The sequence below is a fragment of the Gossypium hirsutum genome, unplaced genomic scaffold (assembly GCF_007990345.1).
Source record: "Gossypium hirsutum isolate 1008001.06 unplaced genomic scaffold, Gossypium_hirsutum_v2.1 scaffold_941, whole genome shotgun sequence".
Lineage (NCBI taxonomy): Eukaryota > Viridiplantae > Streptophyta > Magnoliopsida > Malvales > Malvaceae > Gossypium > Gossypium hirsutum.
In genome coordinates this window covers 1-10000 of record NW_024403348.1, presented here as the reverse complement: position 1 = coordinate 10000, position 10000 = coordinate 1, and the positions used below count along the sequence as shown (strand labels likewise).

Sequence of the window (10000 nt, the reverse complement as noted above, 5' to 3'; positions counted from 1 at the left end):
GTTAGAGTTCTCCGTCACCATCTTCAGTTGGCGTTGGTATGTAAACGGCAGAGAAGCGAGTGGGAGTGTTATTTTGGCCTACCTTTAACCAAATCTAAAAAAGAATGAGGAAAATTTTAATCCAAATAGAGACAAAGAGAGAGACAGAGGGGGAAAAGAGTCGGCTGGGGAAAATTTAAATCACTAATATTTTTTTGGGAAAATTAACCGACAAAGAAGGGAAAGAGATATTAGAAAAAGAAAAAGAAAAAAAAAGGGGAAAATAGGAGAGCATAAAGGGGAAATAAATGTGAAGAAGTTTTCATTCCCAATTAACATATGTATATATATTTCTCCAAATATTTGTTGGCTTTTTTTATGTCTTTCATATTTAAAACTATAAATTTCCAATATATGTATATATTTTTATTTTTTATATTTATACAATTTTAAAACTTAAACATATTCTTAATATAAAATTATTTTTAATATAAGTATCAAATTCTTTTAGTATCTTAATATGATTTAAGTAATGTTTTTTAACTCCTTAAATTAATATAATGTTTTTATTTGTTAAAATAATACTTAATATTTTTCTAAAAAATGGTTAACTATTAAAATAGTTAAATATTATTTCACATTTAATATAATAAATAATTTAAGGTGGTTACAAAAAAATAAATTAAAATTTGTATAAAAACATAGTGATAGATATTATTTTATTAAAAAAATTATAATTTTACTAAAGATGACGGGTTATTAACAAACTGAAATATCTCGCAACCGGAATAAGAAAAAGGAAGAGACAAATAGATTGCTTAAGATACCTAGCATTATGTTCTGTTCCAATTTGACCTAACTCCAAACGGCCAATTCAAGGATAGGAATTCCCTGAAGTAAAAATCACAAGACGGACAGCAATATTAAAGATTTTCATAAAATGAGAAAAACATATTTAGGTATTGACTAAAATAAAAGATGGAGCGGATAACTTTGTATAAAAAAAAATTAAGATTTGAATTTATATTTTTTAGTTCTTAGAAGCATACTGTAACATTAAAAACTCAAAGCTTTTGAAAGAAAATGACAGTAACAAAAAATAATATTAAAAACTGGGAAAAATACAAATTAAAAAGTACGCAGATGTAATGGTTAAAAAAGAAAATCGAACCGGACAGAAATCGAAGAGAAACTGAAACTAAAAAAGCAGCGAATCGAACAAAAAAATAGACCTAAAATGGGACAGACTACACTAAAAAATAAAATTAAACTGAACCAAACCATACTCAACAAACCCAAAACAGAGGCCCACTAGCCCAAGCTGATTGACTACAGCCCTGAACACAAGGCCGCAACAGCAACGACAAAAAAACACAAAAACGAGCCCAAACCCCTAAACCCACATAGCTATATACACTAGACAACAAAGCAGAGATGAAAAATGAAGACAATTGTCGAAATTAAGATTCAAAGCTGAAATCAATGATGAAGCAGTGGTTACGAAAATTAAAATGAATAAATGAAAAAAAAAGAACGCCAGACTTCGGGTTTCCCATTCCCATGGAAGTAGAACGAAACAGTGGGTTCTACACTTGAAAAGTAAATAGCATAAAATAAGCACACTGAAATAGAATTAAAAAAAGCATCCATCTGAAACTACAAAATAGAAAGAAAAGGCAATGACAAAAAAATGACAAAGTTCGTGTGAATCATACCTCAAAATCAGTCTAAGATGAAGAAAGGGATTGCAAAAATCACAAAATAAACTGAAACGACAGACAAAACTTTGGGTCCGCTCTCACGGAAACTAACTTGCTACTGTAGGGTGTGTTTTTTTGAGATTTGTTCTCCCAAACCAAGAAAAAAAAAAGGAGAAATTTGAGATGAGAGTCTGTTCTGAAAGGAGAATAAAGGGAGGAAGGGAGAAAAAGAAAACAAAATGGCAAGCAGACAGAGAGGGAGAGATGACGGCTAATATATGGGGGTAAGGGATAGATGGAAGGCAGAGAGATAATAAATAAGGGTAGGTGATTGAAGACAGGGATAAACGACAATAAACGGGATAGGTATAGATTAAAAGAAACGGCTAATAAAGGAGTATTTAATTTTCAAATTGTGGAAACCTAGCGGGATGTGTAAAGTCAGCCAAAAACCAACGGGCTCTTTTTTCATGAGTCTGTCACTTTTTTAGATACATATCTTTTTTATTTTGATTATTTTCTTTTCTTTTTTGTATCAGTTTTTCCAGGCCTTTGTTTTCTTTTGGACCAGTATCGTTTTTGGGTCTTTATTTTGGTCCGGTTGGTTTCATGTGTTTTGGCATTTTAATAATAGCCTATTACTTTTCTTTAAAAAAAAAAAACCTAATCCAACCCCGGGATATCCTTGAAATGAGATATCCTCGAACCGGACATCTCTGGAATAGGATATCCCACACCGGCATAACCGATGAATAGGATATCCCTCCTTGGAATAAGATCGACAAGTTGTCCGGTCCATACGTACAAAATATCTGAACCGGACACTGAAACAGCTGAACCGGGACGGGATATGAAGGGGATATCCACAGAATAGCTTATACTGTATCGAAATAGGAGGGGGATATTCGAAAACGGAATAAGAACGAAAATCAAATGCAACAGCACACTTAAAAAAATCTGTACTGAATTCAAGCTAAGCCCAACAACCCCAGCCCCAACAATCTTCTGCTGAAAAACAGAAAACTCAAAAACAAAAAACATGATAAACAAAAAAAAAATACCGCACAGATCCATAATTTCAACGGAACGAAACAGTGATTCTTTGAATCTGAAAACCAAAAACCCTAAGAACAACATATAGTATACGATAAACAAACAAAAATGAAGAACAAGACCGACATTTATAGATCTGAAAGACGGAACGAAACAGAGATTTCTAAAGCTGAAAACCAAAAACCCTAAGAAAAACCCACTGAAATACAACTAAAAAAACATGGCGCTGAAACTAAAAAAGAAATTGATACCTCAAATGAGTCTCCGTTTAAGCAACAAATTTCAAAAATCACAAAAACCAGAATTGCCAGAGAAAACTTAGGGTTTCTCTCACGAAAACTCTCTTCCTACTATAGCATGTGTTTTTTTGGCCTGCGGATACCCAAAGCTAAAAAAGAATGACAGGAAAACGTTGAAAAGAGACCGAGAGTGAGAGAGAATCACCGAAGAAATGGGGGGCAATGGATTGGATAGATATATTTGAGGATTTAAATTTCGAATGATGGGAAAGAAGCTGGCCTGATCGGAGGTAAGACGCTGGAAAGTGTGTGGAGGCAGCGGCAGCGGTTTGTTAGAAAGGACAATAAAGGAGGAAGAGAGAAAAAGAAAATTAGTAGAAAAAAGGGGAAAAGGGAAGAGAACAAAGGGAGAACCGAACGTGAGAAAGACGAATGAAGAAAGAGTTTTTATATTATTTATTTTGAAAACGGTTTGAATTTTATTTTAGTTTTGTGAAAAAATATCGGGCTGGAGATTAAAATAACTAAATAAACGGTACGTACATGTATATGAATAAAACCCAAAGCAAGAGAACGAAATAATGATAAAAGGGCCCATCTGACTAACTAAATGAAGGCCCAAAACTACTCCAGTAGATGGGATACAGCCTAAGCTCAATAACCAAGTAATCGAAAAACTAAGCGGTCTACAGCCCCAAACACTAAAACAAAAGCCCAAAAATGCCAGCCCAACTATAAATTTTAAGTCCCAAGCCCCAAACTCATAGACCCCAAACTCAAATTTCCCTGAAATAGGATATACCAAAATCGAAGTATACTTCAATAAGATATCCCCCAGTCGAGGGATATCTCTGACAATAATAAGTACGACAGGTATCTCGGTTCAAACACGTACAAAATTTGAACCGAGTACCAAAACAAATGAACAGGGATGAGATATGATGCGGATATTCTTGGAATCGTTTGTCCCGAAACGGGATATGATGGGATATCCCTGGCTAGAATAAGAATGAAAATTAACTAGAACAGGACAATAGAAAAAACTGTTCCGATGCAAGCTAAGCCCATTAACACGGTACTTATTAAAACGTTATTGTGAAATTATTTAATGTCATTCTCAGAAAATATTTAAAAACTCAGTATGATTTAATTAGTGTTTTCTTATTCCCTCAACAAATATAATGTTTTTACTTGTTGAAAAAGGGAAAATCAGGAGACAATAAAAGGGAAAGAAACAAGAAAATGTTTCCATTTATTTTCTGCTAATCAGGTAGGGTTTTAGGGTAGATACTTATAAAGTGTTAGAAACATATCTTGGCTATAAAATCTCATAAATAGGACTGAAATATTTGTAAGAAAATGTCTTTAAATACAGAGGGAAACAAACAATCGAAAAAAATAAAACACATACCAAGCAATAAACTATCAAAAAGATGAGGACATCACAAGATTTAAAAAGACAAATATAAGCAATGTTTCATAAGGCTGAACACCAAAACCAATAACAACAACACACTGAAAAAACTAAAAAAGAAGCATAAATCTGAAAACTAAAACAGAGATGAGAACTTGTTCTAAAGATGAAAACTAAAAAAGATGTGAAAAGAAAAAGTTAGTAAAAGTGAAAATCATACCTGAAATTACAATCTGATGAAGGGTGGGATTTCAATATCCTGCTGTAGCAAGTGTAAAAAATAATAATAAAAACAAAAGAAAAAGAAGGTAAAAATCAGAATAAAGGGTGACAGAGGAGACACAATTTACAGGAGAAAGAAGGGTCTCCCATCAAGGATTTAGATAGACGTTGGAAGATGTTTAATGTATCATTTAATTATCAAAAGATACTATGATACCTGTAGGCCTGGTCCGACTTGAGCTTGGACGACGTTAAACTCACAACAGTGATTTAAAACCAGGCCAAAAATATGATGAAAACCTGTAAAGTGAATACTCATGAATGTGTCTTTGAGTGAGCTAAGAATCAATCATAATAGTAGGATGAAAACTCAGTGTTTGAATTGATTGCAACTTGAGAGTTATTTTTTTTTCAAGAAACACTTCCTTGCGAATGTCAAATATCCGGTATACCCTTGAGTTTCAGCAGATGGCCAAGCCATGACTGTCGGAGAACTTGCTTTGTCCCCCATACTTGCTTCACTTGAAGGCGGCCTCCTCTTGCGTGGAGGGCAGGCAGTGGAATTCCCATCGTTGACCTTCGAGTGGTCCATTTTCCATTCACGGATTTCATACATGCGGAGCAGTATTTCAAAGGTCTATATATCTGTGCATATTACAAGCAAAGCTCATGATGCTTTAAAAGAAAAACTACTTGAACAAGATAGGATAACTTGTTTCTAATATGTTACCTGTAAAGTCAGATCTAAGAGTTTCACATGAACATTGCACTTGTTCGATGCACGGTGAGAAGGAACACAGAGTTCCATCTCGTAACATGTTTCAATCTGAAGGAATGGCTAGCCAAGGTTGCAATAGGTCCAGAAATACGGATGCACGGTGAGAAGGAACACAGAGTTCCATCTTGTAACATGTTTCAAGCTGAAGGAATGGCTAGCCAAGGTTGCGGTAGGTCCAGAAATACGGAGTCAGCCAACCCAGAAAACTGATCAAGAAATCCCTCACCCTGAATATCTCGGACTCCCACAGTGACTAAAGTGCTTATTCCAGTCCTCTTGAAGTCCTCTCTGTTGAAGGAGTGAAAAATAGTAAAACATCCCTTCTTTCGCGAACCAACACAGAAGAATCAAAGAAAAAAAAACAACAAATATGAAGTTTGAAATAACCATCACTTCGCATATTCAAATTCAGTTCAGTAGCCATATGTCGCAGAATTCGTGTGGTAGTCAGGAAAACCATCAATGGGGTTGGAGGTTTCCATGTGGTAGTCAGGAAAACCATCTACCATGATCTCACAGATATTATCAATCTCCCTGCTCCAACATGCACTTGCATGCCATTCCAAAGGCTGTTGGACCAACAAGCTATACTTGATGCCAGCATCATCCTTTGGCAGTTCTATATTTGTTGTTTCACCATATAACACAAAAAATTCATTTGTCCAAAATTTTCAAAGGGGAATATTGATGAGTCTTTCAAGCCTCATATGACCGTTGGTCTTTCCGTTTCACTTCACTGTTCTTAAAGATAACCTAACATGTGAAGTGTAACTACAACCCATGTTATACTTCTGAGGAAGAAATGACACATCTATTTTATCTAGCACACCCTTAATCACATATTTACCATAATGTTAATTTAAAAACATTGCAATAATAATCATCCATCCTACCTGTGAACCTCCTTGAGCCACTTGTCTATACAAGTTCTGTGGAATTCATGGTTACAAGCAGATATCCGCATTCTATCTCCCTCTTCATACTCCAAAAGGCATATGTAACATCTGTTAATTGAATATAAAAGATTCAAAACATGCCTGATTGCAGACTAATGCCATATGAAGTAACTGAAAAAGAAAGCATATCGAAGGTTAGGGCCCTTTGAAATCATATACGGCCCCCCTCCCACCCTTCATATGCCTATATAGGAAGAAAATAACTAAGTCTGATTAAAATTCAAATTTTTCTACTCAATTTCCCTGTTCCTATCACTCTAGCTCCCCCAATTTCCTATATTACCATTGGATTCAAGAGCAATAAAATCGTTAACCTCTAGCTAGATCAATTAGAAGGTCAGAAAAAGGAGGCCTTGATACTCAAGGATAATAAGTCTGTATAATACATATCGTGTGAATAATAGAGGTGATAACGGTTCAGTTCGGTTTGGAAAAAAAATGCAATTAATTAGCAATAATCTGGTTTTTTTAACAGTTCAGTTCACTGGTCTTTTAAATTTTAAAATACTTTTTTTATATAGTGTTTTTCAATAATTTAGGCATAAAATACGAGTTTTATACCATCAAAAAATAAGAAACTGAGTATAAATTAAATAAAAAATAGGTTTTGGTTTGTTTGAATAATTGCGGTTTTAAGCTTCTGAAGCAAAAACCAAATTTGTTTAACTACCCGAACCAAATTTTACAGTTGGAGTCACTTTCCAGTTTTCTTGGGTTCTTTTTGCTCATTCATATTAATGCTTTTATTCTATATACTTCAAGTAATAATTTCACATATTAAAGTCAAACTGAAGCCCTCAAGACAAGAGAATTGCATATAGAACTCATCTCAACCAATATTGTGGGTAAAAAACAGGATAATTAAATTATTTTTTCTCTAATAAGTCATTAAGAAATCATGCCATCAAACTTAAATTTCATATTTTACATAGAATAAGGCTCGTAATCCGCACAAGGGATTACCGATGAGGTCAGCCAAAGATAGACCTACTGCAACTAATCACCTAAACCTTTTCAAGCAAGCTCATTAAGAGTGTTAGACGCCAAACCTTCATGAGCCTACTGCTGACCATAACTTGGAAGCATGCCTTAAAACTTAGCATCCAAAAATGATCTAGATTCCAATTCCTACTTGATAGTAAACTAACAATCATTCTTCTTAGCGCACTTAATTCGCTGATTGGATACTGATTTTAAGCCATTCAGCTTTAAATTCTCCAACAAAGAAAAAAGTTTAGTTACCTTATTATTTATTTTAGTCTCATATTTTCATTAGCTTAATTATACTTATGACATGAATCAAACTGTCTCATTATCATTTTGTAGCTCAGAAAGCTTTTAGTTTCTGCTTTGTAGAACTGATTATGTTTTATTTTACCTCATATACAAATTCATAACTTACTCTGAGCTAAAATGCCAACCACATATTCTTTTGTTGCAGGTCCATTTAAAGTCAAGGCACACACAGTTAAATCTCATCTTCAACTATCCGTCAACAAAAAAAAAAATTCAAGTGTGCTTCACATTTCTCAAACAGCAGAGAAAAATAAATACTTACTGTCCAGCCTCATCATTATGAAGTTTGTGTGACTTGTTATAAATTTTGACAGGAAGCAATTCCACAACTTCATTAGGAGCGGGAACAGATCAAATTGAAGATACAGAAGGCCGAGAAGATAAACCCACAGACTGCTGGGGGATTTCATCCAGAACCTAGTTAAAATGCATAGAAATTAACTCCAACAGATAGGTGCAAAGAGAAAGAAGAACTACCCAGACTAATAACATAAGAAATAAAAATTACCTCAAATAAAGCTTCAGCTAACATAACGATTCTGGATAGACTAGCCCTAGCACTTGTCTCATCATTTGAATTGGAATCTCGATTATTTACACGACATGTGAAACAAATAATGGCAACACAGTTAAACACACCACACTCCAAAACAGATAATGGCAAAGATTCAAATGATCGACCCGTAATTCCAAACCAAAAGTTGTGTAAAAACGATAATGGCAAAGATTCAAATGAAAAGAATCTTTAGGAGAAGAGAAATAAGGATTCGAACTGCGAAACAAACGCACAGATTCTTGCCCGGGAGTCGATCTGAGCCAAAACCCAACTGACGAAGATAGAAAGAAACGGTGGAGTTTTACTGCCGGAGATATATCAGGAAGAGAGGGAGTGGCTGGCTTCCTTATTTTCTTCCCCTCATTCAGACGGTCCATTGGATTTTTTGGATTAAAGTCATCAATGACCTAGAGTTGGCTTGTTGGATTTATTATAAAAAGAGCCCATTTCAATTAAAAAGAAACCTCATCCTCAATTCTTTTTTAATAATTTACAAGGCTAATAAATTTTGGGTATATATTTTGGCCCCTGAAATCACTATCTGATGTAGTTCAAAACTCAGTAATCCAAAACTTAAGAGATCCAAAACCCCAAACACTGAAACGAAAGCCCAAAAAAACCAGCCCAACCCAAAACCCAGGCCCCAAGCCTCAAACCACTAGATTCCAAGCCGGGATATCCCTCGAATAGGATATCCCAGGCCGGGATGCCCCACGAATAGGATATTCCAGGCCGGGATAACCGTGGACTAGGATATCCCTGGCTGGAATAACTACACCAGGTAACCCGGTCCAGACAGGTTAAAAATCTGAACCGGCTGCCAAAACAGCAGAACCGGACCCTAAAAATACTGAACCGGGATGTGATACGACGGGAATAATCATCGAATAGCTTATCCAGGTATGGGATATCCGGGGGATATCCCTACTGCAGAATAAGAATGAATTAAATTCAATGCTTACTAAAACGTTGTAAAATAAATTTAGAGATTAATAAAACGTTGTAAAATAAATTCAACGTTGTAAAATAAATTCAGTGCTTATTTACAAGGACTCGATTCTATGTCCAAACATCACATGCCAGCAGATGTGGTCAATACATTGTGCTTGGAGAGGTGGATAGATAGGACTACTTGCTCGATCAGGACCTAGCTTTATTGCGAGCGCAAAAGTCCCCAATCTTCAACGAGAAAAAAGCAGGACGTGGAAAAAAGAAGAAAAGCCTATGCTTTAAAAACTCGGTATGATTTACTTGGTGTTTTCTTATTCCTTAACAAATATAATGCAGCTTTAACAGCTTTAAATACACCCAAAAGATTTTGAAGAACCGAATTCTCGCACACTTTTAACAACTTTCATAGTATCATGCCTCTCATATACAATAATCAAATCTCCACCTCTAATGCAGCAGCGACTGAAAGATATCTTCGTCAAGGAGTCCATAAGCAACATCCTTAAAAGACGAAAAACACATTCAATTGAATACATAGATGATGTTGGACTAATATGCAAATTTATGTACCAAAATTTACTCCCCAAAACGAAAATATTTATCACGTATCCAAAGTTCTATTAAAAATAAACTATCACCTAGAATACCAGGGAGACCCAACTTCATTAAAATATATGTATGTATCTAAATAGGAAAAGAATGTAAGATGAATGATTTAATCAATAGTTAAGGTAGAAAATTGAGAAAAAAAGACTTACCCAGAAGTACTTCTGAATTAGTAATATTTTCCAGATATGAAGAAGAAAATTGCATGGAAGCAGCTAAAAACCCACGGTTTTATTAAACTTCCATTGTT

At 34.8% G+C, this 10000-nt stretch overlaps 1 long non-coding RNA gene across 9 annotated transcripts in view; it reads right to left on the bottom strand.

The window, feature by feature from the left end:
• The window catches only part of LOC121227475 (uncharacterized), a 9154-nt gene extending 303 nt beyond the window's left edge, over positions 1–8851 (bottom strand). The window contains exons 1-10 of one of the 9 annotated variants that reach the window (XR_005925078.1): positions 8146–8609; positions 7900–8054; positions 6279–6389; positions 5773–6138; positions 5338–5673; positions 5060–5252; positions 4825–4907; positions 1695–4647; positions 807–870; positions 1–94 (exon numbers count right to left, since the gene is read on the bottom strand). The exon at positions 1–94 is cut by the window's left edge and continues 303 nt beyond it. This is a non-coding gene — a long non-coding RNA (uncharacterized lncRNA). Of the gene's footprint in view, positions 95–673; positions 871–967; positions 1566–1694; positions 4648–4824; positions 4908–5059; positions 5253–5337; positions 5674–5772; positions 6139–6278; positions 6390–7899; positions 8055–8145 lie in introns of those variants that run through there. The other 8 variants (XR_005925080.1, XR_005925079.1, XR_005925077.1 and 5 more) reach the window with 8 other exon arrangements.
• Between the last annotated feature and the right edge of the window lie 1149 nt (positions 8852–10000).